Source organism: Amblyomma americanum, chromosome 3 (genome assembly GCF_052857255.1).
Source record: "Amblyomma americanum isolate KBUSLIRL-KWMA chromosome 3, ASM5285725v1, whole genome shotgun sequence".
Taxonomy (NCBI): Eukaryota; Metazoa; Arthropoda; class Arachnida; order Ixodida; family Ixodidae; genus Amblyomma; species Amblyomma americanum.
In genome coordinates this window covers 97,989,288-98,014,045 of record NC_135499.1, presented here as the reverse complement: position 1 = coordinate 98,014,045, position 24,758 = coordinate 97,989,288, and the positions used below count along the sequence as shown (strand labels likewise).

Below are 24,758 nucleotides of genomic sequence, written 5' to 3'. Positions count from 1 at the left end.
CAACTCGTTAATTCGGAAATTTGTATAATTCGAAATAGTCACCGTGGTCCAGTCCACAGTGCATAGAAGTCTATGCGTGTAACAGCTCGTTAATTCACTCAAAAATTGGCGCCGCCACCCATAATTCGAACTGCCAGCCGTCAAGCGCCGCTGTTGAAAACCATCGTTGGAAGCTTTCACGGCAGAACGATAGATGGCACAACCATCGGGGTGCTGCAAGGGTGCTAGAACAAGCACTAACCAGTCTTTCCTTCCGCGACTGCTTCGAGGAATGACGTTTTAGTGTTTTAGCCCTTGTTTTGCACGCCGCTTGCTGTGAGCTCGTGTCCGCGAGATGTGTTCGCGTGGGAAATACTGTGCCAAGACGGTGAAGGAGAAAGTGGCGATTTTATGCGAGGTGGACGAACGGAACGCCAGCAAAGTAGGAATCGCGAAAAAGCACGGGATTCCACCAAGCACGTTGTCGACCTACATCCAAAATAGGAAGGCCATCGAGGATGCCTACGAAGCCGAAGATTTCGCCAGCAACAGAAAAAGGCTCCAATTAGCCAAGTATCCAGAAATTGAGACCGCTGTGATCACGTGGGTGAAGGAAATGAGAAGCGCAGACATTCCACTGAGCGGCCCAATTATCATTGCGAAGGCGGCTGATTTCGCCCTGCGCATGAATGTGGAAGATTTTGTCGCCTCCGAAGGATGGTTTCACCGCTTTCGAGACGGACATACTCTTGTCTGACGGGTGTTGTGCAACATGTGCATTACTCACAGCAATGCACATGTTGGTGTGTGCATGGGAGCAGGTCACGCCATCCACAATTGCAATCTGCTTCCACCACTGTGGCTTTGCTGCCGGAAGTATGGAAGTGGCGACGATGGGAGTCCAGAGCCTCTGCCTGCGGACGTTAGTTTTGATGATTACGTTGAAGTAGACAGCGATGCAGCAGTGTGCGGAGCCCGAAATGATGAGGACATTGTCGCTGAAATTGTTGGGAAGCAATCTGTCCCAGAAGAGGCAGACGACGAGGAAGACGACGAGGAGCAAGAGCCCGTGCGTCAGTCCGCGGCAGAAGTTATGGGAGCACTGAATGTCGCGCGCCTTTCCTTCAGCTTTGGAGAGGGGGAAGAAGACTCCCTGGGTCGCATTCATGATAACAGATTGTTTTGCTAAATAAATGTTTTTCGTGCCCTGGCATCAAACGCGTCCATTTTTGCTCATTTTCATTAGTTCGAATTTTGGTTAATTTGAACTGGCCTGGCAGCCCCGTGGAATTCGAATTAACGAGCTTTTACTGTATATGTGTGTGAAATAAATCTGTGAATATTCCTTCATGATACCATTAGCTGGGATGTTGGCAGAATATTGTGTATGTGTATGCGAGGTGCAATGTCTGGCTATTGACCTTGTTCCCATGATGATATGAAACTAACGGACTACTTGCTGGTACATATATATGCTATCTTTAGGTGTTCTTTTTCCTTTTTCTGGTCAGAACAGAGGAGGTGAATGTGGCTTAGCTAATCGGCGTAAGGAACATGCATGGTTCTTTGTGGGCAGTTGGCATGACACGAAGTGCTCAAATAGCGTCCAGAAGGCATCATGCCTCTATAAATATTGAGAAATGAAGCGAAACTGCAAGCAAATTTTCAGCTGATGTAAACAGCAAGAAAGGAAAACTCATTGAAGAATGTTGTATAATGTCCTCATTCTGAAGAAGCAGTCATCCATGTGAAGTAAGAAAATTGAAGTTATTCAATTCAGTAGTAATTAGGGTGCACTTTTTTTTGTTGTTTTAGTAGTTAGCACTATGGAAGTGCCCATCGCTGTGCCCTTTCCATTGTTTTACTAGTCTAGTGAGTGCAAAAGTTGTTACTCGATTGTCTAACCACAGACTATAGGCCAATATATGTAGCTGGCTAATTTTGTTTCCAAAGTTGAATCTTCTTTCACATTTTGTGTTGCAAAATAAGTCAAGAACTGCTGAACAATGATGCTACTGTTAATATAACACTACAACATTATCTGTGCTATGAAAAAGGCATACACATTTGAGCAAAGCATGTGTTAAAGTACTCCTAGTTAATGGGCTAAACATTTCATGAAGATATGCCAGCAACCATCGGAGGAGATGTTATGTGAAATCAGTGTTGGTTCATGGAGGGACAGTGGGCTTGTACACTTCAGTGAGAACACACCAGCCATCCACGTACACTCATTATGTCCTTGTGTTTGCATGGGCACCTGCTTTACAGGTTTGAGTACTAAACGTGCCGATGCTCTCTCTCTATAATCTTCCAATTTTTGAAACAAATTTTCAGTGTTACTGTGCAAGTACAAACTGAGCCAGCTCAGTGTGAATCATGCAAATATTTAAAGCAAAGGGCAAAGCAACTCAAAGAGAAAGTGGACACATTGGAAAAAGAGTGCTCAAAGGGCAAAAAGAATGAGCAAGATCAGAAACTTGTCGCAAGCATGAAAGAGACAAAGGTGAAATTTTACACAGGTGAGTAGAAGCAATGCTTTGCCTGTTTAAGGATTAATTGTCTGTGCAATTCTCTTTTATTGTTTACAGGGCTTACAAAGGCTTTGTTTTTTGCCATACTGAGTGCCATTGTGCCAGTGCTCCCATATGCAAAGTCCAAATTCACCGACGAGATGCAACTTTTCGCCTTTCTCTCGAAGTTGTGGCTGAATTCGCTTTTCAAAGATGTGGCATATCACTTTGATGTTCAGCCAAGAACTGTGAGCCATAATTTCAGGGTAATGTTAAAAGCCGTCGGACACCTTTGCAAGAAAGCCACTGTATTCCCAAGTCGTGAAGTCTGCAAGAGCTGGCAAATAGAGAGAGAGACTGAAAACTTCCCTCGACTTCGTGCAATCATAGATTGTACTGAGGTGTACATCTCCAGGCAAGAAGCTGTATTTTCTTCTTCTTTGGCTTTTTATTGTCACAAACAAATGTTTATGGGAGTACAGAGCTCTGAGGCTCCCCCCAAAAAGTGTTTATGTACCCCTGGAGTGTTGTAGATGCCTAGATATACACATTAGTGACAGTGGAGAGAATGGGACATTCATACGCAATGCAAAGTGTCAGTAACTGAAAACGGAACGCAAAAAGCCAGAAAATGGCTTGACAGAGGTCAACACTCCATACAAAAAGTTGACAGCAGTATGCATGAACAATTCATAATAATATTAGTCGCATATGCATAAACAGTCATATACATTACAATAATAACAATTACATATATGAATACTGCATAAAACAGCACGTGAGTACTAAAAATAACAAAGGTGCTATGCATGCAAATTAGCACATTGGCACTGTATCAACCTTTTTTTTAGGTAGAGTACACAGTGACCGACAGCAGTGGCAAGGTCATTCAGTGATCTGATGCTTTCTTTGCTAGGCCACTGAACCTGGATGAACAGCAAGTTGAGTGAAGCCACTACAAACAGGGCTCAACACTGAAGTATCTGATTGCTGTAAACCCTCATGGTGCCATGATGTTTATATCTAGAGCATACGGGGGCCGTATCTCTGACAAGGAGTTAACATTGTCATGTGGTAGGGCTTGCAACATTGGTTTTATTACCCTCTGATACTGATTAGAATTTTTTCCGTCACAGGATTTATGGAATAAAGTGGAACCCCGTTCATACGTTTTTCACCGGACCGGAGAAAAAAACGTAACAGCCGGGAAAACGCAACAGTGAGGAAAGCTCCGAAAATGAATGAAAATGTGCAGTTTCAACTATAGACAATTTATCTCCATAGAGTGCGCTTAGGACTTGAAAAAGTCCAGAATGGTGGCTTGCCGTTTTTGCCACGAGCCTGCTTTGCTTTCGGGCCGAAGAGTGCGGCATTCCCCTCTATCTCGGCACGCTTTGAGATGATGCTGTTAAGCGTCGAGGGTGGGAGACCAAGGTCCTTGGCAATGTCGACTCTTTTCTGCGCTGGCTGCCTGTCGACTGCATTTAGTGCATCGAGCTTTTCATCAAGGGAAAGCGCCTTCCGCTTGCGCGACGCCGTCTAAGCACAAGTTCGACGTTCACGAGGCTTAATGCACAATGACGATAGCATGATAGAAGAGGAGTCGACCTGTTCAACAACCATGCGGCGACCGTAAAAGTGAGAGCATTTTTCACGAATGGCCACTTAATGGCGGCCTCTCGAACTCGCGTGCGGCTTCTTGCAGCCAGTTCCATAGCCAAGCCCGGCCAAAACTCGCCAAAAGTCAAAATGGCGGTTGCAGGGCGTTGCCTACTTCAGCCCAGGCGTGTTCGGGGTGCTAAGTTGCGACGTACCATGCGGGAACGTTTTCACAGCTAATACGTAACAACGGGGTTCCTTATACATTGGATCCTATGGAAGCTATGCCGGGACCGGATGAAAACGACGTAGCAGCAAGGAAAACGCAGCAGTGAGGAACGTAACAGCGGGGTTCTACTGTACTTGGAAGATGGCGGCCAAGTTCTAGCCCACCGTGGTTTTATACTGTACGAAGAGTTCCTTGAGCAAAATGTTCAACTGATCACACCGAGTTTCACAAGAGACAAAGTACAGCTACCAGGAGATGAGGTAACAGCTTCGAGACGGATTTCTGCATCAAGGATTATTGTTGAAAGGGCCATTGGGCATCTGAAGAAATAGAGAGTGATGACAGGCACAGTTCGCCACACGCTAATGGACATCTACGACAAGATAATCAATGTTTTAGCGGGGCTGGCAAATCTTTGTCCAGTTCTAACTAAACAAGGTGAGACTGGTAATGCAGTGGTTCCCATGTCGCACATAAAATTCGTACTTTATTTCAGTATTCTCTTTAGAAAGGTGCTTGCTGTATACACTGCTAGCTATTTTAGGCTGAGGGTACCAAAGCAAAACAGTAAGTCGAAGTCTAATAGTGAATGCTTGAAGGTTGTTTACCACTGTTTCACTGAAAATAAATTACATTGTGGTGTAAAACTTTTCTATAGCTGAATTGCTTGTATTGCTTTGAAGCACTAAATTTTTGCGTTCTATTGAAAAGCAGTGATAATGTATTGTATATAACCTTTGCCCTGAAATCTAATTCAATGTTAGTGTATCATAAAGCATGAGGACAAAATACAGGCATTGTTGACAAACCAGCTTAACAACAGCCATTCACTGCCACATGTAGTCAGTATGTATGAGCATGCAGTGTGAGCATGCTTTTGATTACCCTTGTATTTCTCAGCAAACACTGAATGGATAGTGTAGTAACGCTGCAGGCCACATTCATTCTCAAAACAGTTTGTTCATTTCTACACCCTGTTTACTGTGTACCACTAGAAATATATTACATATGCTTAAGGGGGGAAGAGGGTCTTTGAGAAAGTGGTTTTAATATTGGACTTAGCATAATGAAAACTTCAGCTATTATGTATTTTAGTGTGCTGATTTCAAATATGGTGTCCATTTTTGTGTTTATTATGTCGTTTGTTATTAATTCAAGAAATTCGGTCAAATTATTCAGACAACTTTTTGAAAAAACTGGCTACTCAGATTCAAATAATTTTTAAACCAGTGAATTCTACTATCATTAATGCTTGTAATAAGGGTACTTTCGGTGTTCTAGCCCTTCTGTAACCGGTTACAATGTTTTAAGTTCACATATAAGTAGCAAGGAAAAAAGTGATTTTTATTTATGCCGTTTAATATTTTCACAGTTTATTAAGAGTGCTGTTAATGGTTTTATTGCAAGGTTCAATTATTCAGCTTTCAAATAAAACAGAAATGGTGAAAATCGCGCAAACCAAAGCCGGGAAAAGCTTGTCAGCAGTGTGTAGGGTGGTGCAGAAAATGAAACTGAGAAAAACGCAAAAAACGAAATCAAACATTTTGAAGCTGTGTAAGCACATTACAGTGCTTAATTTTCCAAAACAAACAGCTTAGAAGGCGCATAGTGAAAAGTCTGAATCACATTTTTGCCGTTGCCACCGCTTAGCAAGCTGCAAAAATGATTTCGAGGATGCACACTGTATTGTGAAGCAGTCTGTCGATCGCCACCAGATCTACGACCACATCGGTAGCTCCGCAGGCAATGGAGGGTTGGCGTCTACATGCCCGTTCGCTAGCGTCCACATCTTGCGCTAGGTTGCGGAAATTGCTGCTAAACTGGCGATTTTATCATTGGCGTGCTTCGCAATCCTCGCGATCAGCGCTGGGCAGAAATGTGTCTAATCTGACCCGCTGCTGCCAATCTCGCCCGAGCCTGCAATTTGCTCCGTGTCGAAGGCGGACGCCGAAGCTGGTAAACAAGCGCTTATCACGACTGCCGAATTGCACTCCTGTGCCTTGTTATTCCCTTATCCCTCTTCCGATCACATTTAAGTAAAACCATCCTCCAGTTCTCCGTCATCCTCTGCAGCCACGATATGCACCGCGCTCGGAACGAACGCCAGAACGCCTGCCAAGGTCGCGTCATCCGCCGGTTCATGCTCAGGCACTCCGCTGCTGCTGGTTGACATCACTGCCGACGAACTTGTCTTCCACTTACTTTCTGCGGCCTTTTTACGTTTTTTCCCCAAACTTATACGCGCTGCGAACTACCGATAGGGTTTCAAGCCACGGCGGTCTTTTTCAAAATGGCGTCGCAGGACGAGCGCTGAGCCTTCAAAAAAAATGGCGCCGGCCAATGAGGCGTTTGAATTTCGCCACGTGGTGTCCAATAGCCAATAGCATTGCCGCATTTTATATTTTGTTTTCTGTCTTTTCTCGGCGACCAATGGCAGTAGAGCTTTCGTTCTGGCGGGAAAGAAAGCTGAGGCGTTGCTCTTTCAAACGAGTCCAAAGTCGCCTAGCTGCGCCGGCCACTTTTGACGCGACACACGACGCAAAACGGGCATTTTCTAACCTATTTTCGCGAGGTCTCTTGTCAAAATTGCATCTTTGCGAGTTGATTTCTCGTAAACTACGTGGTATTTAGCCATGAAACTTGAAATTAAGATGGAAAATGATGAGACTTATCCAACTATGACCAAATTGAAAAGTCGATTTTTTTCGTGATTTTTTGGTCCCAAAGACCCGCGTCACGCCTTAAGTGCATGAATCGTACGTCATCTGGACTTGTCCGCGAAATACGAGTTTGCAGTTTTCATACATACATTGGCACTAATAATATCCGTACTGTACCGTTTAAAAGCCTGGGAGGGAAATAGGTGTAGTTTTCCTTGATGTATATAAGTGACAGTGACATCTCCACTACTCTTCTCCATTTCAAAAGTGCACTCACATGTCAACCCGAGCGCATTTTCATGCTACGCAATAAAGATTCAGACGAACTGAAAACACTGCAGAGGTCGAGCTAGGCCATACTGAAACTTATGAAGTTTTCTGAGTGGGCTGCACCTATTTTTGTGCTTCTGAAGAAGGACGAATGACTGGATGTGCAGAGATTGCTCAGTACTTGTAAACTGTGCCTGTAGCAGCTAAAAACCTGTATTCAATCCCCAGGGCTCAATAGGCATGAACAAAGCTTTCAGGTGGGATCTATATCCAACAGCATATTGTGAGTGAGCCAGCCTGTCAAAAATGTATCATAAGAGTACAACGACAGTACTTTACTACAAGAAATACTTGTTTTGAATTTCGGTACCCTCATCAGTTTTGCAGAGATGGAGGTTCTTCTGTAGTAGCTGAGTCATTTGGTTCTCTTTTTTATGATATACATGCAAAAGGTACAAACAATTAGGAACACCACAGATCCTTGCAAGAGGGTTTTAAACAATAGAAAAAAAAAACAGGTTGAAATTCAGCAAAAGTAAATTTCTGATGGACACTGCATGCAGCACCTGGCTTGCATTATCAATAGAGCTAGACTGCACGTTTCACTATGGAAAGGTGAAATCATCCTCGACACCCTTTCGCTAGCAAGGACTACAAAGTTTTTTTAAGCAAACCAATTGTGTACGAAACTGCACCAGGCTTGTTACAACACACGAAGTCACAAACGAACAGGTAAAGAGATGAAGTGCAGATGTGCTTCACCTGCCTAGTTCAACAATGACTAGCAAACTAGCTGTCATTCTTGGCCATGCAGCAAAACCATGTCACGTACCGTACAATAATTGTGCATGATAAGACATAGCAAGTGTCATACACAAGTGTAACGGTGATTTTGTATTAAAATTTGCAGATTCCTACTTTAAAATCTGTGACAAATACATCAGTGAGGCCTGTGCAGGTGGACATTAAGCACATGATAGAGCTCAATTATATAATTAGATGATTTATTAGCTGAAATTAGGGGATCGATTTTTATTGTAACTTTTAGGAGCAACAGTGTATTGCAAAACAGAATTAAGCGCATCGACATGGAAGGTGAATCCAGATTTTAAATTTTCTTGACTGGTAATGTGCTTTGAAACATAAAACGTGAATATATACGAAACCTCGTTAAGTTGCCTTTTCCGCACTGCGTGATAATAAAATGGCTTAGCTACGCATGGCATACTCTCTGAAATCAAGTTACTTTCTTCTATTGCATGAAATATACCAGCAGCTTCTGTATATACCGCACAAGAAATGCGAGTGATGGCTTTTTTTAAGCATGCAATGCGGGAAAGCCAATTCAGTGAGTTTTCAAATGTATATATTTGATGTCTACTACAGTCAAATCTCGTTACAGCGAACCTCAGATTAACGATTTTTTCAGAATTACGAACATTTCGAAAATCCCCTTCCGAAGGCCTATGCTATCAATGTAAAAATTTTTCAGTACTACAAACACTCCAAATACGTAGTAAACTCACGCGACACAAGATGATGTATCAACTAATTCACCAGCAATTAAAACTTGACGTTACTAAATATATTTCCTTTTCTAAAGCAAGATCGACGCGTCACAAACATTCTAATACACTTAACGAGAACCCTTTCCATACTGACTGCTTCAAATACTCATTTTTTCCGTTTGCCACTCGTGAATGGAACAACCTAAACCCTTCAATAACTAGCAGCTCATCGTTAGGAAAGTTCAGCGCTTCTATCGAAAGCTCGGTACTTAATAAGCAAATATTTTTGTGTGTGTGTTTTCTGTGTTGCTAATATTGCTTCCTATTCTGTGTGCCTTTTTAATGTTAACTTTGTTCAGGTATACACAGACTACCAGTATAGTTTTCGGAACTATTGCAATGCAACTTCTGTCATGACGCCTATTGTGAGATTAATTTGCCTTGTTTCGATATGGTTATGATACAGTTCATTGTATTTTTGGTTGTATTTCCATATATAATTCCAGTGCCTTTGCTTTACCCTTACTATTAGTTGTCGATTTTACGATCTTCACCAAAATTATGTATTTTTTGAACTGTTATTACTAACCCTATTTTGCCCTCCTGCAACAATCCCAAATGGGTTTAGCAGTATGTATAAATAAATAAATTAACATGCAAGGTGGCGGGAATAGACTGAAATGGGAGGAAATAGAAGAACAGTTAAGGCAGGAGGAATTAATGGCATATGGTTCAGTGGAAACGCATCTTAGAGACATGGAGCAACCACCCTGTAACCCAGACTACACATGGGAATATTGCAATAGAACAGAGGGCAGCAGAAAGGGGGGTAGAATTGGGGCATTCATTCATAAAAGTATGAATTTTCAAAGGGTTAAACTGGGATGCAAGGAACATTTATGGCTAAAAGGAAAAGTGGCAGGGAAGCAAACACTCTTTGGCTTTGTATACCTGTGGACAGGAGCTAATGCCAAAGAGGAAAACAGGGAAATGTTAGAATGTATTGCAAGCGTCATTGATAAGCTAGGAGGACAGGGCGAGATAATTATATTAGGCGACATGAACGCACATATAGAATACCTGGATAGGTACACGGATTCGACAGGAAGCATGCTGCAGGACGTGTGACAGGCATGATTTAGTTGTATGGAACAGTAGCGAGAAGGGAGTCTGCACTCGACGATAGATTATGCACTAATGTCACAGAGGATGTATAATAGATTAGGGGTAGTGAGCATAGATGAAGATGGTTCCAGAAGTCTAGGTAGTGACCACACGCGTATCAAGTTGAGCTTCAGAAGAGAAACCAATGTAGGACTGAAGTGAGATGAACAATCAGAGGGGAATTTTTACTCAGAAAAGCAATTGGAAGCAGGAGCGAAACAAATTGAGAAAGTAATTTTTGAGGATAATGAAACAGAATGAACTTATACCAAATAAACTCGGTTACTGGAGCTAGAGCTAGCTAAGGTGCGAGTAAAGCTAAAAGGGAAAAGACGCAAACCCAATAGTTGGTGGGACGAGGAGGTCAAGAGGGCGATAGAGAAACGTCAGGAAGCATCCAGGAAACACAGATATTCCAAGAAGAGGGGGGAACCAGAAGTTAAAGTAGACAGAAAATTGGACACCTTCATAAAGTGTAGAAGGGAAGCATCCTATTTGGTTAATGAGAAAATTAGAAGAAAGGGTGCCCAATAGATGTTAAAAGTAAATAAAAAGGATAGAAAAGCAGCTCAAAAATTCTGGAAGCATCTAAATGCAATGAGTAATAAGACTAGGCCAGAACAAAGGTTTGTTGTTACAGATCAGGGTATTCGACTAGAAGCGAATGAAGCGATAAAACATATAGGAACAAGGATGACAGAAAAATTTAAAGAAAGAAATGTTGTACATAATTCATCGAAGGAGGATAGACCGGTTACTGCAATAGCTTCACTTGAGCAAGGAGAGTGGGAAAGGGCAGAGAAGAAGGTTCCTAGTGCCACATCAAGAGGACCAGATGGAATCCCGATTATGTTAATAAAGAAGCTAGGGCCAAAATTCAAGCAAACATTAATACAGGTAGTGAATAAAATGATAGTGGATGGGAAAGTCCCCGAAGAATGGCGATTAAGTAGAATGAACATGATATATAAGGGAAATGGGGACAAAGCTGACTTAAGTAACTATCGTCCCATAACAGTGACACCTGTTGTTTACAGGGTGGTGATGCAGATTATAAAGGGTAGAGTGCAGGCTTGGGTGGAGAACGAGGGGGTGCTAGGGGAACTACAAAATGGGTTCCAGAAACAAAGGAGGTTGGAGGACAATCTATTTTCATTGACGCAGTGTACAGAGATTACTGAAAAGGAACACAGATCCCTATGGCTAGCATTTCTTGATATTAAGGGAGCCTACGACAGCGTTCTTCAACAGTATCTGTGGGACATATTGTGGGCACATTGGATGTGGAAGATGGAGTAATTAATCTTTTAAAAGATATATATAAAGGTAACAGAGTGCTCATAAAATGGGAAAAAAATGTATCAGGGCCTGTTGAGACACAGCGGGGGCTTAGGCAATGATGTCCTCTGTCCCCTTTGTTGTTCATGTTGTACCTGCAAGGGTTGGAGACCAAGCTAGAGAGGAGCGTACTAGGCTTCAACCTTTCTTTTTTCAAGCAAGGGGAATGGATTAAACATATACGCGGATGATATAATGCTAATGGCTGAAAACAAGGAAGACTCGCAGAAGTTGATAGACATATGTGGTACAGAGCGAGATAGATTAGGTTTCAAGTATTGTAAGGAAAAATCTGCAGTCATGATATTTATTGAAGAGGGCGGCGAGCATAGAATACAGGAGTTCACGCTAGAAGTAGTGGATGAGTACAAGTATCTTGGGGTGTGGATAAATAACAGTGCTGAGTATCTGACAGAGCATGAAAAATATGTAATGAATAAAGCTAATAGGAATGCAGCTGTCATGAAAAATAGGGCACTGTAGAATTACAATAGGTATGAAGTGGTAAGAGGGATCTGGAAGGGAGTGATGGTCCCTAGCTTGACTTTCGGTAATGCGGTCCTGTGCATGAGACCAGATGTTCAAGCAAGGTTAGAAATTAAACAATGTGGCGTAGGGAGGTTAGCTTTGGGAGCACATGGCAATACACAAAATCAGGGGGTACAGGGTGATATGGGATGGGCGTCTTTCGAGAGCAGAGAGGCTAGCAGTAAGATAGCATTTGAGGAAAGATTGAGAAAAATGGGGGAAAAGCAGTGGGCTAGGAAAGTTTTCAGATACCTGCATATAAAGAATGTTGACACGAAATGGAGAAAGTGAACTAGAAAATTGACAAGCAAATATCTGGACAGCAGCAAGGGGGCAAATCAGCAATTATCAATTAAGAAAAAGCTTAAAGAAACAGAGAGAGCTCTGTGAAAAACGGGGATGCTGACGAAATCGGAACTGGGAACATACCGGACCTTTAAGCAGGAAATTGCCAAAGAAAATATCTATGATAATTGTAGGGGAAGTTCTTTGTTGTTTGAGGCCAGGACTGGAATTTTGCGGACAAAGGCATATAGAGTCAGGTACCAAGAGACAGATGCGTTATGCAGTGCGTGCGGAGAGGAGGAGGAAACGGCTGAACACGATACTTTTCTCTAAAGGGCTTCACCCTACAGTGGAAAGCAGCGGGGCTGATTTATCCAAGGCATTGGGGTTTAAGGACAGTGAAGGGAAAGTAGATTTTAAGCGGGTAGAAGTAACCAAGCAAAGGTTATCTGATTGGTGGCTAAAAGCAAGACGAGTAAAATTTCACAAGCCATGGCTAGGTGGCTTGAGCCACCGCCCAATTTAAAGGGTTCAGCCGTATTCATCCATCCCCCCAGTCAAAAAAAACCGTTGGGTCCAATTGAAGTTTCTAACTGGACCCATTGAACCTAACTGGTCAGCCAACTGGGCCCATTGGACCCAAATGATCAGCCCATTGGACCCATTGGGAACCAACTGGTCAGCCAATTGGACCCATTGGGAGCCAACTGGTCAGCCAGTTGGACTGATGAATCCAACTGGACAGCCCAAATGGTTTCTCTAGTTCCAATTGGACCATCCACTTGATTTTGTACTTCCAGTTGGGTCAAATTGAACATTCCAATTGCACTTATATTCCAACTGGTCAGCCCAATTGTTTTTCCTTGTTCCAACTGGACTACCAAATTGGTTCCCTGCTCCCAAATGGACTGGTCCAACAGATGTCATGCTGTAGTGACGGCAGTCCAGCGGTCAGAAAGATAGCGAAAATAGCTTCCGAACGAAACTCTTTCGGCTGACTTGCGCCCACAATAAACTGAATGACTTGGCGGCGACGAAAGCAACAAGTATGCTGGGAGTCGTCGAACAGAATGCCCACTGTTCTTGGCCGTGCTCAATTTAAAGCTGATAGTGAACTTCGAGATACGGCTCGCAAAGTTACCATAACAGTCTGGAACAGCGCAGAAAAGGCTCCGTCTCGGTGCGATCACTTGAGATAAATTTGTGTGCCAGCAGCTTTCAAGAAAGAACAAACAAACAGTACAAAGATTTGCGGCAATATTGAGTTTACATTGTGAATGAACTTGGCACTGGCGAGACAAGCATTTTCACCTGTTCTTACAAATAAACAAACAGTCACTATTTCAGAAACTGGCAGCTCCGTCATAGCCTCACTCCATAGATCGCCATATTGCAGTTCAAGTTGATCCAGTCAGCCGGTCAACGAGGTTATCCACATTTTCACATAATTCAGAGTACTGCACAAAATAGTCAAATATTAACAATTTATAAACAAAATTGCAATACTTAATTTTAAAAATGTATTAAAAAATTTTGTTGCTGTTAATCACTTTAAAAAGTTTTCCTCTTGGAAAATAAAATGATTCCTCAGTTTCGTATCACCACAACTGTGTTTGTGTCATCACGCGCACAGTCAGCGTGGTCGTGGTGGCATGGTTCTTGCGCACAGTATAGTGCTCTAGGTGCAGTACTAGGATACCTGTGTGCGCGATGTCTTCGAGTGCACCTGATTTTGCGTACGTCAGGTATAAAGACAATATAAGCTGTGCGGTGGTGCCCATCACGGATGTGAAGGACTTTGCACCTGGAAATGTCCAAGACTTTGATTCGCGAATCTATCATCAGGTGAAGCGGACAGATGCCGAAGGAGAAGCAGGCTTTTATCCGGCCCGCATTCTCCATTACCTGCACTTTTCACTGTTAACTTTGTGTGATATGTGTGTGCCTGATGCAAATGTGAGCAAATGTTAATTGTAAAGCTGTTATAGAGCCTACGTCCGCGATCTATGCTTGGAAGCAGAGCACGTGGTCACATCTTTGTGTGCAAAACAATTAATAAACGAACGTAGTTTGATAATGGGAACAGATAAAATGATTGAATCATTTTTCTGCGCGTGGAGGATGGCTGCGGCTTACGCACTTTTTCAGCATTGATGATCTGGATAATACAAATCTTCTCGAGAATACATTTATAAAAGTGCTGTATTTGCAGCGCAGGACTCCTGGAATGCAGTATATTGCATTTTGCTATTAATTTGATCACATTGCATAATTAGAAATAAAACATAGCAGGTTCCTGTGATGTTTTATGAATCGCCAACAACTGAACAAAAACAAGCATTCTCATGATGCAGTTTTCATGCCGCACAAATTATTGTTTGTGTTGTGACTGCTTGTATCAAAACTCACGCAGTTACTGCATTGAAGGCTCACCCATAACTTGATTCCACAAAGAGCAGCTTAATGGATTTCGTTTTAGTTTGTTCACACATTAAATCTTATTCCTTGTTATTTGCTTTTCGGTCTGTAGATTCTCTGCAGTAATGCAATCTGTGTCGTGCTTCTATTTAATTGCAGGGAGCTCGAAAGAGAAATGAAGTCTTCCAGCTAAGCTGCAACAAGATTTGTTTCAGGACTATTTCTTTATTTATTCATTCTTATACCTACATGCCCATGGGGCATTATTGTAGGGAAAGTATTTTCATGCAGATACCTATAATAAAGTGCTACAGTTAATAGACTGCTTGCCTCGTGACTGTTTAATAGCCATCTGGTGGCTGACAATCAGAGCAGCCCAGTGAGTATCGGCCATAGAGTGGACCAGTTGGTTTCGCCCAACTGGAATAGTGAAATTGGTTTCGGCCCATTGGAATATTCCAGTTGGTTTTGGCCAATTGGAATAGTCCAATTGGTATTTTCCAATGGTGTCGAAAACACATTTGGAAATTTCCAATTGGAATCCAATGGGTTTTTTTTTTTTTACTGGGCATCCATCCATCCATCCATCTACCTTTAAAATTACAGAGGTACCTTACCTTTTTCCAGGCACCGAAAGTATAGAGGAGGCACTGTTGAACCTGGGTGTTTGTCCACTGAGCGCCTGTTGCGGAACGCGGTCCGCAAACGCTCATCTAAAAGCGTCGTTCGCGTTTTTGATTTAGCGTGCGCAACCGTCTTGCGTGTTGCGTACTCTTGCGTGTTGCGTACGCAAAAAAGGCAAACGTTATGCTAAAACTGTCTAATATGACTCACCAACTCGCCGACCAGTATAGCCAGAGAGTGGACTTGGCTTGTGCGCAAGCTGCTTCATGTCAGCGCCGAGGTCCTGGACAAGATACGAGAAGTTTCGTCAGGTTCCCGCGACTTTTCATGACGCACCAGCAGGCATTCAGATGCGCAACGCGGAAGCTCACATGCTGCGACAACAATTCAAGTAGCACCTGAACTTTCGCGAAGCTGACCACGACTCCGCACCCGCACGGAGAGTGCGTTGTCTGTTACAAACAAAGGTATGTACGTACCACAGGTCCACGTTAATCGTCCTTTGTCCTCGACTGCGACTACAGAATGGACAACAGCACAGGCTAGATCCTACTACACTAGCACTTGACAGTGTAGTGACTGCATCCGATGCACCGACATGGATGTTCGAGTCCAGTGCCTTGGGAGTCGCCCGAGACGACGCGAAGCGTCACACCACGCCGTCGCAGGCTGCGCGGCAGTCGATGAAATAAATATTTTCCAACCACACTCTCAATTGTGTGGTACACCACACGCCAGACATGCACCTAGAGGAAGACTCGGCAGTATTAAACAGAAACCACGCTGACCACGCACTCAAACAGCCCTCAAACACGTGCTGCATAACCGAGGCTTGTATGCATGGAGGAATGAAAACTCAGGAGAGGCCCTTTCCACCACAACAACATGGGAGAAAAGAGTGAAGGAAGTCACGTGGTTTTTCTCGCTCCAGAGGCCATCTTGTCCGGGCAGCTTAGCAATAGCATCGTAGTTGCTGTTTACAAACCGGGCGGCAGCAGCCGATCACGGCGTACCATTTGAGGTGCGGCGTTGGCGTACTTTCTTTAACTGCTCGAGTTTATGTTTTTGGTGGTGCCCACAGGCTGACGTTGACGGCGTTCAACCACATCTTAGTGCAAAATTAATGCGTGCCCGGTTTTGAACGCTTTCGGCGACAACCATTCAACGACGTCTACTGCAGCGCTGCTCGGAGCCGTCGGGAGACCGCCGCTGTTCACTAAAATGAACATTCGCACCGTTCGTTCACCAGTGATTCGAAACGGCGTGCACTACAGAGCGGTCGTCGGCGTATTGCGCGAACGTTTCGTGTCTTGTGCGTGCCGTGTGCTATTCGCGCTCCCGTTTCGGTCAGCAGTGAAACCTCGTTGCTAGTTATGCTTGCAGCACTCCAGCGATTGCAACTGGTGTTGGTTATAATATGGTATTTCTGTTTTTCGACGATTGCGCTTGTGTGAGCGGCGGGGTTCATGACATCGGCGGAGAGCGATATTGTAAAGGAAACAGCTGCGCTCGCTTTGTTCTTAGTATATATAAACATTGTTGCATGCCTGTTTGAAGTGTCGTGCGAGCTATTTGCCGTTGGGACGTGCCGGGCTCAAGTGTATTCGTACATATCGAGGTCAAGTCTGTATTTCTGGTCGCGCGCTGTTTTTAAATCCGTTTCCTGTAGCAGGTTCAGCAATTGCTTTGTTGAGGTCTTGGGAAAGAAGTGCGAAAAAGGCGAAGTTATGGCTGTGAGCTTCCACTGTAATTAAGCTCGAATTGAATTTGGACGCATTTTCTCATGCGTTTATTTTGCCCATGTCCTATGACAGTGTCATTTGTGGTAAAAAGTACTCAGTAAAATGAGAATGCACATGTGCATTCAATTTCAATGATGCCTGTGGTTATGCTGAAGAAAGATAATTTGATGTGTTCAATACATTGACTTTCATTTTCTGTATGGTGGATCACAAGTAAATTGTGCTACTCTGCAGTGACATTACAAGCTAGTATTTCAACAACTAGAGAAAATTTATGTGTACAGCTGCAGATGTACACGTTAAACATGAAACACAGCATTGAAATAATGCACAGCACTGTGAAACCTATACTGAAACCACTGGGTACTCCTGAACTTCTAGAAGCGTTCTGAAAAGTTACGGTCATGTATCTTAATTATCATGCGCTAAACTAGATCTGTGGATGTAAAACCTGCCACGTGGCAATGCTAGATGGTGGATTTATGGATCATTGTTAAAGCGGAGAGGAGGGGGCTGTCTCATTCGAAACATGTATTTCTTGGAATTTTTTTGTTGAGAAATAGGGGTTCGGCACGCAGTTTTCCTATGTAAAATTTCAAACTTTTTGATTGGGATGACATCCCCCCCCCTCCCCATAAATCCTCCCCTGCCGTGCTGCTATAGGCACTGTCGGTACTGTCTGTCTGTCACCTCTATGAGTGGCTCTTGAAGTTGTGGATCAAACGTCATTGTTGGCACGGTCATCATTATGAACATGTTATGCTCCTAAGTTTTGCATTCATTCATTTTGCGAGAGGCTTTTATGTGCTGAAATTCGGCTGTGAGTATCCGAGGGTGTACGCGAACAGGACTGCATCAAGATTTTTGTGATTTATTGGTGACTTTCAAGATTCGTCTGTGATCTGTGTGTCGGTCCCGCAAGCAGCCACAGTGTGCTTGGTTGTGTTCGGCGTTCGGGCGTCAACACGGCGTCCACTCCGGGGAATCCGCATCTGTGCGAAGACATGGGGAGAATGGAGTAGATCTCGGCACCGAAATGCAAGTAAGTGAAGAGAATACGGATAACGAGGAAGGCTTGCACGTTCCGGAGGGAGAAGAATGGAAGATAAAACCTAGACGCAAGTACGTTTCTGAGCCAGAAGCTGAGAGACAAAAGAAAGCTAGCGAAGAGCGAGCAGCGGCACAGCTGGTTAAGAAAACACTCAGAGAAGCTCGCACCTCGGTCCAAAAGGCTCAACCTACACTGAAGGGATGGGCCAAAGTAGTAATCCGTCCTCAGGGCAGCATCGATAAAATCACTCAGGGATTTGGGCTCGCCGAGCTCACAGATGTTACAGCAGCCACCGCTGGTCTGACAGATGAAGCAATGCGCGGGGACCAAATAACAGTCAATTCTAAGAATCATACCATTATGGTGTCCACTGAAAGTGAAGAGAGAGCGAGAAGATATCAGGCCATACAGGTTCTCAAGTATACGGGAGGAGAGGCTAAGGCACTATCGTACCTGGCCACTCCGGAGACCTTCGGCCGAGGCATAATTCATGGTATCCCCGTCGGCATAACGGGTTCTGAAGTGCTCAGAATACGAAATTGCTCAGGTAACCCGACTATTGCATCAGCCAGCAGGCTTTGAGAAGGATCTGGAACAATTCTGAATTTTGTGGAGGAGAAAATGCCATGGATTGTAAACTTCAAGTCAACTCCGCTGAAGTGCCGCCTCTTTAAGAAAAATTATCAGGTGTGCACAACCTGCGCACGTTTCGGGCATAGGGCGGATGTGTGCCCGAACCTGGACACACGCAAATGCAGGGGATGTGGCATGGTTAATCCTCTGAGCAATCACAGATGCACTCCTAGGTGCGCACTGTGCCTGAGACAGCATCAACTGGGGGACAAGAATTGTCAAAAAATCTACAGGACTCCGTACCTTGTGCGGCGCAAGCAATGGGAAAAGAAGCTATGAGAACAAAATAGCCTACCCAAAGCAGGACATATCCCCCTACGTAATAGGTTTGAAAGCCTGAGAGCAACGAGGGGAGGATCGCAGTCAAACTCGAGAAGCAGGTCGCAATCTGCCGCTAGAGAAAACACGGTCGTAAAGATTACTATCCCAGGGAAGACTGATAGACTCCCAAGACAAGTTGAAACCCAAGCCTAGGCTACACAAGACCCCTTCGAGGACAAACGTTGGGCAAGGTGCAGCGAGAACAGACCCGGACGACCCCTGGGGACTGAAGAATGCAGCACAGACAACCAAGCGTAACAGTAAGCTCTCTCAGGTGGCAGGGCAAAGCCTAGAGGAAAAACTAGATCAATTGACCAGGGAAAATCATATGCTACTCATGAAACTGGAAAAAATTGAAAAGGAGAATGCAGAGCTAAGGCTGGTGGTTAAGCATTTAGAAGAGCTAAATTTAAGGGGACCCCTCCGTCGGCAAGTGAGAAAGAGGAGAGCGAGGCCTTCCTAGTAAGAGGAGGGCTAAAATGATAGGCTGAGCAGACTTGGACAGGCTCGGGGCAGACATTAGGGCCCTGAAGGAATCGGTAGATAAGAATGGAGAAAGGCAAGAGAACTTGCAAACCAAAATACTAAGTATTGAGGGAAGCCTAGGCTGGCTCATGCGCACGCTTCACGAGGAGGGGGTCATTGGAGCAGCTAGGGGTAGACACAACGACGAACAGAAATAAGAGCGGGAAAGCTACCGGCTGCGTCGTCTGGCAGTGGAACTGTCTAGGATACCCGGGCAAGAGGGGAGTCTTGCAACAAATCCTTACTTCACATGCAACTCCCCCATTAGTGATTGCTCTCCAGGAGACCAACACGCAAGAGGCTGGTCTCAAAGGCTACAGATGCTTCCCGGGTTCCAAAGGGGCAAAAGCCAGTCGTCACTCTGGTCGAGCATAATACTGCTTTCACGCAACATCCTATGGACGGGGAGATAGAGGCGGTTCTAACTGAAATCCACTCCGGCAACCAGGAAAGGGAGAACCTTTTTGTGCTTAACATCTAAGCTCCCCTAGGCAGAGGGAGGCATCCTTCACCCCCCTCTTTAAAAAGGCACTTAAAATTGCGGGAAATAGCAAGCTCCTCATATGCGGGGATTTTAATGCAAGGCATCCGGAATGGGGCTATAACACTCACTGCACCAAAGGAAAAAGACTCCTAGAGGCCATCCTAATCAATAGGATGTCTATCTTAACGGACCCGACGGCTCCCACTAGATCTGGGAATAGCATCAATAATGACACGTCACCAGATCTTACTCTAGCACATAGATGTGGCAATGTGGAATGGAGGAACACTGGAGAGAACTTCGGAAGTGACCATTATGTGCTGAAGATCACCATTGTTTTCAACTGAAGGGCTCACAAAATCAGCACAAAAATCACTGACTAGGATAAATTCCGAGAAATTAGACAATCCCTGGAAGTTAAACCTTGGCCTACTTTCAAGGCATGGCAGAGGGCACTTAATAAAGGCCTAAGGGAAGCAACAGATACTATTCAAGACACCCCAGCGGTGCCCTGACTGGACAGTCAACTAGCCAATCTCGTGAGAAAGAAAGCGGATCTGGAAAGGGAATTGAAAATCCAACGATGGAATCGCAATATTAGGAGAGAAATTGCGAGACTGACCAAAAGCATAGAAAAGTATGCCGCTGATCTGTGCGAAAGGAACTGGATGGAGATGTGCGATGAACTTGGACCTAATATGAGTCTATCCAAAACTTCGGCCATTCTAAGGTATATGGTTAAACCAACCGAATCCAAGAGGGAGACCAGGCTAAATCAAACAAAATCAAGTATAACTTTAAAGGGAGTAATGAGGACCTGCTAGATAAGATTCGCAAAACATATGTTTTTCAAGACCCAGGCTCTCCACTACCGGAACATGAAGGCGGGGAAAATAGAAGCATTGATTCTTCGTTCGAGGTTGCAGAGGTGCGGGCAGCATTACAGGACCTGAAAAAGAAATCGACTCCAGGCCCTGACAGCGTCGACAACACCACTCTGAAGAACTTGGATGATAATTCTATCTCTTTTCTACCAGAGCTAATGAAGATTTGGGACGAGAAGGACTTACCGGAGGAATGGAAAGTCTCTAAATTAGTACTTATCCCTAAGCCAGGCAAAAGTCTTCATCTAAGCAACATGCGACCCATCTTTCTGACGTCTTGCTTGGTCAAGCTCATGGAAAAGGTGGAGCAGACAAGTCTTGCGCTACATAAAAAGCGAGGGACTCTGGCCTGTTGAAATGATAGGTTATAGACCACGTCTTTGCGCACAGGACGTTATGTTAAGGCATAAACATGATATACTTGATGATCCCGAAGGAACTAAAGGGGTCAGGGCAATCTTAAGACTGGATCTTACAAAATCCTTCGATAATGTGGAGCATAGAGCGGTCCTTGAAGGCCTCAGGTCCTTGAAGGCATCATTGACATAAATTAAAAACAGGAGGGGCCCTAAAATACTCCCCTGAGGGACGCCCGAAACTACTGGTTTAATTGCCGAGCGTTGTCTTTGAATATCGACAAATTGTGTGCGATGCTGTAGTAAGAAGACATTAAAGAAAGAACTTTGCCGCGAAAACCGCAGTATTAAATCTTCTGAAGCAGGATGTGGTGATTGATTAGATCAAAGGCTTTTGTGAAATCTAAAAAGATGCCTAACACGATATTTTTATTTTCAAAATTCTGTAATACCAGCTTCTTTTGAGCAAGCAAAGCTAACTCGGTTGATTTATTTTTTCAGAAGCCATACTGAGCTGGAGTTAAAATTTTGTTTTTTAGAAAAAGCCATCAAGCGTAGAATTTATTTTTTTAATCCTTCGGAAATGACAGGAAGAATAGAAATAGGACGATAATGTGATAATTCATCTCGGTTGCCTTTCTTATAGATCACGGTAACCCTTGCGCATTGCATGTTACGAGGGAACAGACGGAACGACAGGCAGGCGTTAAAAATGTGCATCAAATAGGATGCTAATACATCAATAACATATTTAACTGGTGTGATTTGAAGAAAAAGAGCATCACCTGACTTGCTATTTCTGAGCGATACAAATGCTGCAATAACTTCATCAATAGTGACGGGCTTCAAAAACATACTGTGGCCGGTACTTGGTTCCATAGAAGTGAAATTAGCAGCGGTGTTTTGTGCCTGTGCAACGGAAAGGAAGTCATCATTAAAGGCATTGGCTAGGTCAACCCCGGTTAATTCTACATTATCTAACGTTGCTTTCGAGGCTATTTCAGGTGTCTGGTCAGAAGACTCAATATCCTCCATATGTCTTTTGATCGGCCAGCCGAGGAGTTGAAAAGATTTTCGTGATAACTCCTTCTCGCGGCACGTAGTTCTTGTTGACAAAATTTTGGTACTCTTTATAAAGTTTTAATGTGTTAGCTTTGCTTGCTCAAAAGGAGCTGATATTAAAGAATTTTGAAAATAAATATATCGTGAAATCTAAAAAGATGCCTAACACGATATGTATTTATTTTCAAAATTCTGTAATATCAGCTCCTTTTGAGCAAGCAAAGCTAACTCGGTTGATTTCTTTTTTCGGAAGCTGTAGTGAGCCAGAGTTAAAATTTTGTTTGTCAGAAAAAGCCATCAAGCGTTGTAGAATTAATTTTTCGAATCCTTTCGAAATGACACGAAGAGTAGAAATAGGACAGTAATTTGATAATTTATCTCGGTTGCCTTTTTTATAGATCACGGTAACCCTTCCATGTTATGAGGGAACAGATAAGATATAGTAAAACACCTCAGTGGCAATATAAAATACATTTTGGGGTTAAAGCAAGAGCAGTATTATTGGTTGATATCAAATGGTCACACCCAGAGCATGCATGGATACTGTAACAATATAATGTGAATTTAATCCTAGAACTCCGTGAGCAGCCCCCCTTAGTTATCACGAATAGAGAACCCGAGAAGGAAAAATCATGTATGAATTCCGAAACAAGCAGTCAGCCACTGACTACTTATAAATGCCAAAAGGAACATGGAGTGAGCTCAGTAAAATGGAAATTTAACAGACGAAAGAGGAGTGCACAGTTTAGCGTCAACAATTAGTGCACATGGCAGCAAACAGTGAGGAAAAAATTGAGAGGCATACTCGTGAAAAGTGGCACTATGATGAAATAAATGAATAATGCAAACAAAAATTATACCAGCAAAGCAAGCAAACTGTCAAAAAGTAAGAAATATGCCATATGAAGCTGGTTTAATCGCAAAAAAGGAGGCTAACGAGCAACAGTACAGCATCAAGATGGCAGAGAACGGCAAAATAAAGTGCAGCCTCTTCAAGATGAAACAGGCAAAATGTGGTAATTATAATGCAAAAAAGAATTGGAGGTACAACTCTTTGTTCAGAGTATAATAAATTAATTAATACAGGCCACTGATGGCTCAAACGTGTGAAATGCCATGAGTAAGCCGAACAGTTCTGGAAATATACAAGCGCTCTAGGAAAAAACAATCCAAGAAAGCAGGAGCAGATCAGGATGTTGAAGGAAACTATCTAGAAGGTGGCGAAGCATTAAAATACATTAGAGAAATTATAAGCTGAGTCATTTAGAAGCGACCTTGGGTCAATTCCTTGGAATAGAAATGCAGCAAAGGCAAACATAACAAAAAGGAGGCTTGATTAAAACACTCCTTACAGAAAAAAAGCTGGCAAAAATATTCCTAGCTACACAACAGCAGGAATGGATAAAATTCAAATCAGGATAATATTGGACTTAAGGTAAGAAATAAGAAAGCTTCACTAAAAGCATATTGGAAAAAGTCATATCACAAATTCCCGATAGATGGTGACACAGCAGAATGAATTTGATCAACAAATAAAAATAAAAAAACGACAAGTACAATACTATATACTATGTGCCAATTACAATGGGGTTCATTGCTTGCAGGTTAGCAATGCAAGCACTGTATAAGATTAGAAGTGCAAGCAAGAAATGAAAATTATGAGGTATACTGGCAGAACCTGAAATTGAGTTCAGAACTGGCATGTGCTTAAGTGATAGCGTGTTCATGCTTACACTCGTATAGCAACAGCTACGGCAGAAATCAGGTTTCGACACAGCATTCTTGGACATCAGCACATGCCCACAAAAATGGAAATAGGAAGCTCACATGCTCAAAGAAGGCTTTGCATCTTCGTGGGTTGCGTCTGGTCGAGGTTGTCATTTTATGCTGCGTCGGCGTGTCGGGGCCGGCGTCTTCGTGCGGCATGGCCATTGGAGGATCTTTGGTGTTTCGTTCGGATGGCTGCATAGCTCGGCTTGGCGACACAAAGCGCAAGGCTGACGGCGATGGTGAGTGCGAAAGGCGGTTTGGTGAGTACTCTTCTTGACGCAAGTACTCGTCGATTTCTTGCGTATGTTGGTCGAAGCGTGGTTGTGGTGCGTCAACGGCAAATATTGAAATGCAGATAGACGAAGGATATGTATACAAAGTACAAGCATAAAAGGGAAGTATAACTGCTGTAATAATAAAGTATAGAACAAAAGGGGTTGAATAAGAATAAAGTGCTGAGAGGTAGCTGGAAAGCAGTAATGGTGCCAGGGCTGTTTTGTGAATGTGGTACCGCACCTTAGGTCAGAAGCACAATCAGGGCTAGAAATGAACTGGAGAGCGGCTGGGAGATACGCAATAGGCACTCGCATACGGCAAAACCACAAACGAGGTAGTGCAGGGGGGACATGGGCTGCACATCATTTGAAGAAGGGGAAAGGCAGAATAAAATGTGTGAAAAACAGCTGAGGAAGATGGACAAAAATTTAAGGGTGGCCAAAACATCCTAGTATAATTCGTACAGAAAGGTGTTGACTAACGGTGAAGAAAAGGTCTAGAAAACTAAGCAGTATGTATAAAGGAAACAAAAATAGAGT

The 24,758-nt window shown here is 43.4% G+C and overlaps 1 protein-coding gene across 2 annotated transcripts in view; it reads right to left on the bottom strand.

The window, feature by feature from the left end:
* Positions 1-22,251, bottom strand: part of LOC144124741 (uncharacterized) — a 204,207-nt gene extending 181,956 nt beyond the window's left edge. The window contains exons 1-2 of one of the 2 annotated variants that reach the window (XR_013313273.1): positions 15,595-22,238; positions 15,326-15,398 (exon numbers count right to left, since the gene is read on the bottom strand). The gene's annotated coding sequence lies outside the window, so the exon portion shown is untranslated. Of the gene's footprint in view, positions 1-15,325; positions 15,399-15,594 lie in introns of both variants that reach the window. The other variant, XM_077657600.1, reaches the window with a different exon arrangement.
* Between the last annotated feature and the right edge of the window lie 2,507 nt (positions 22,252-24,758).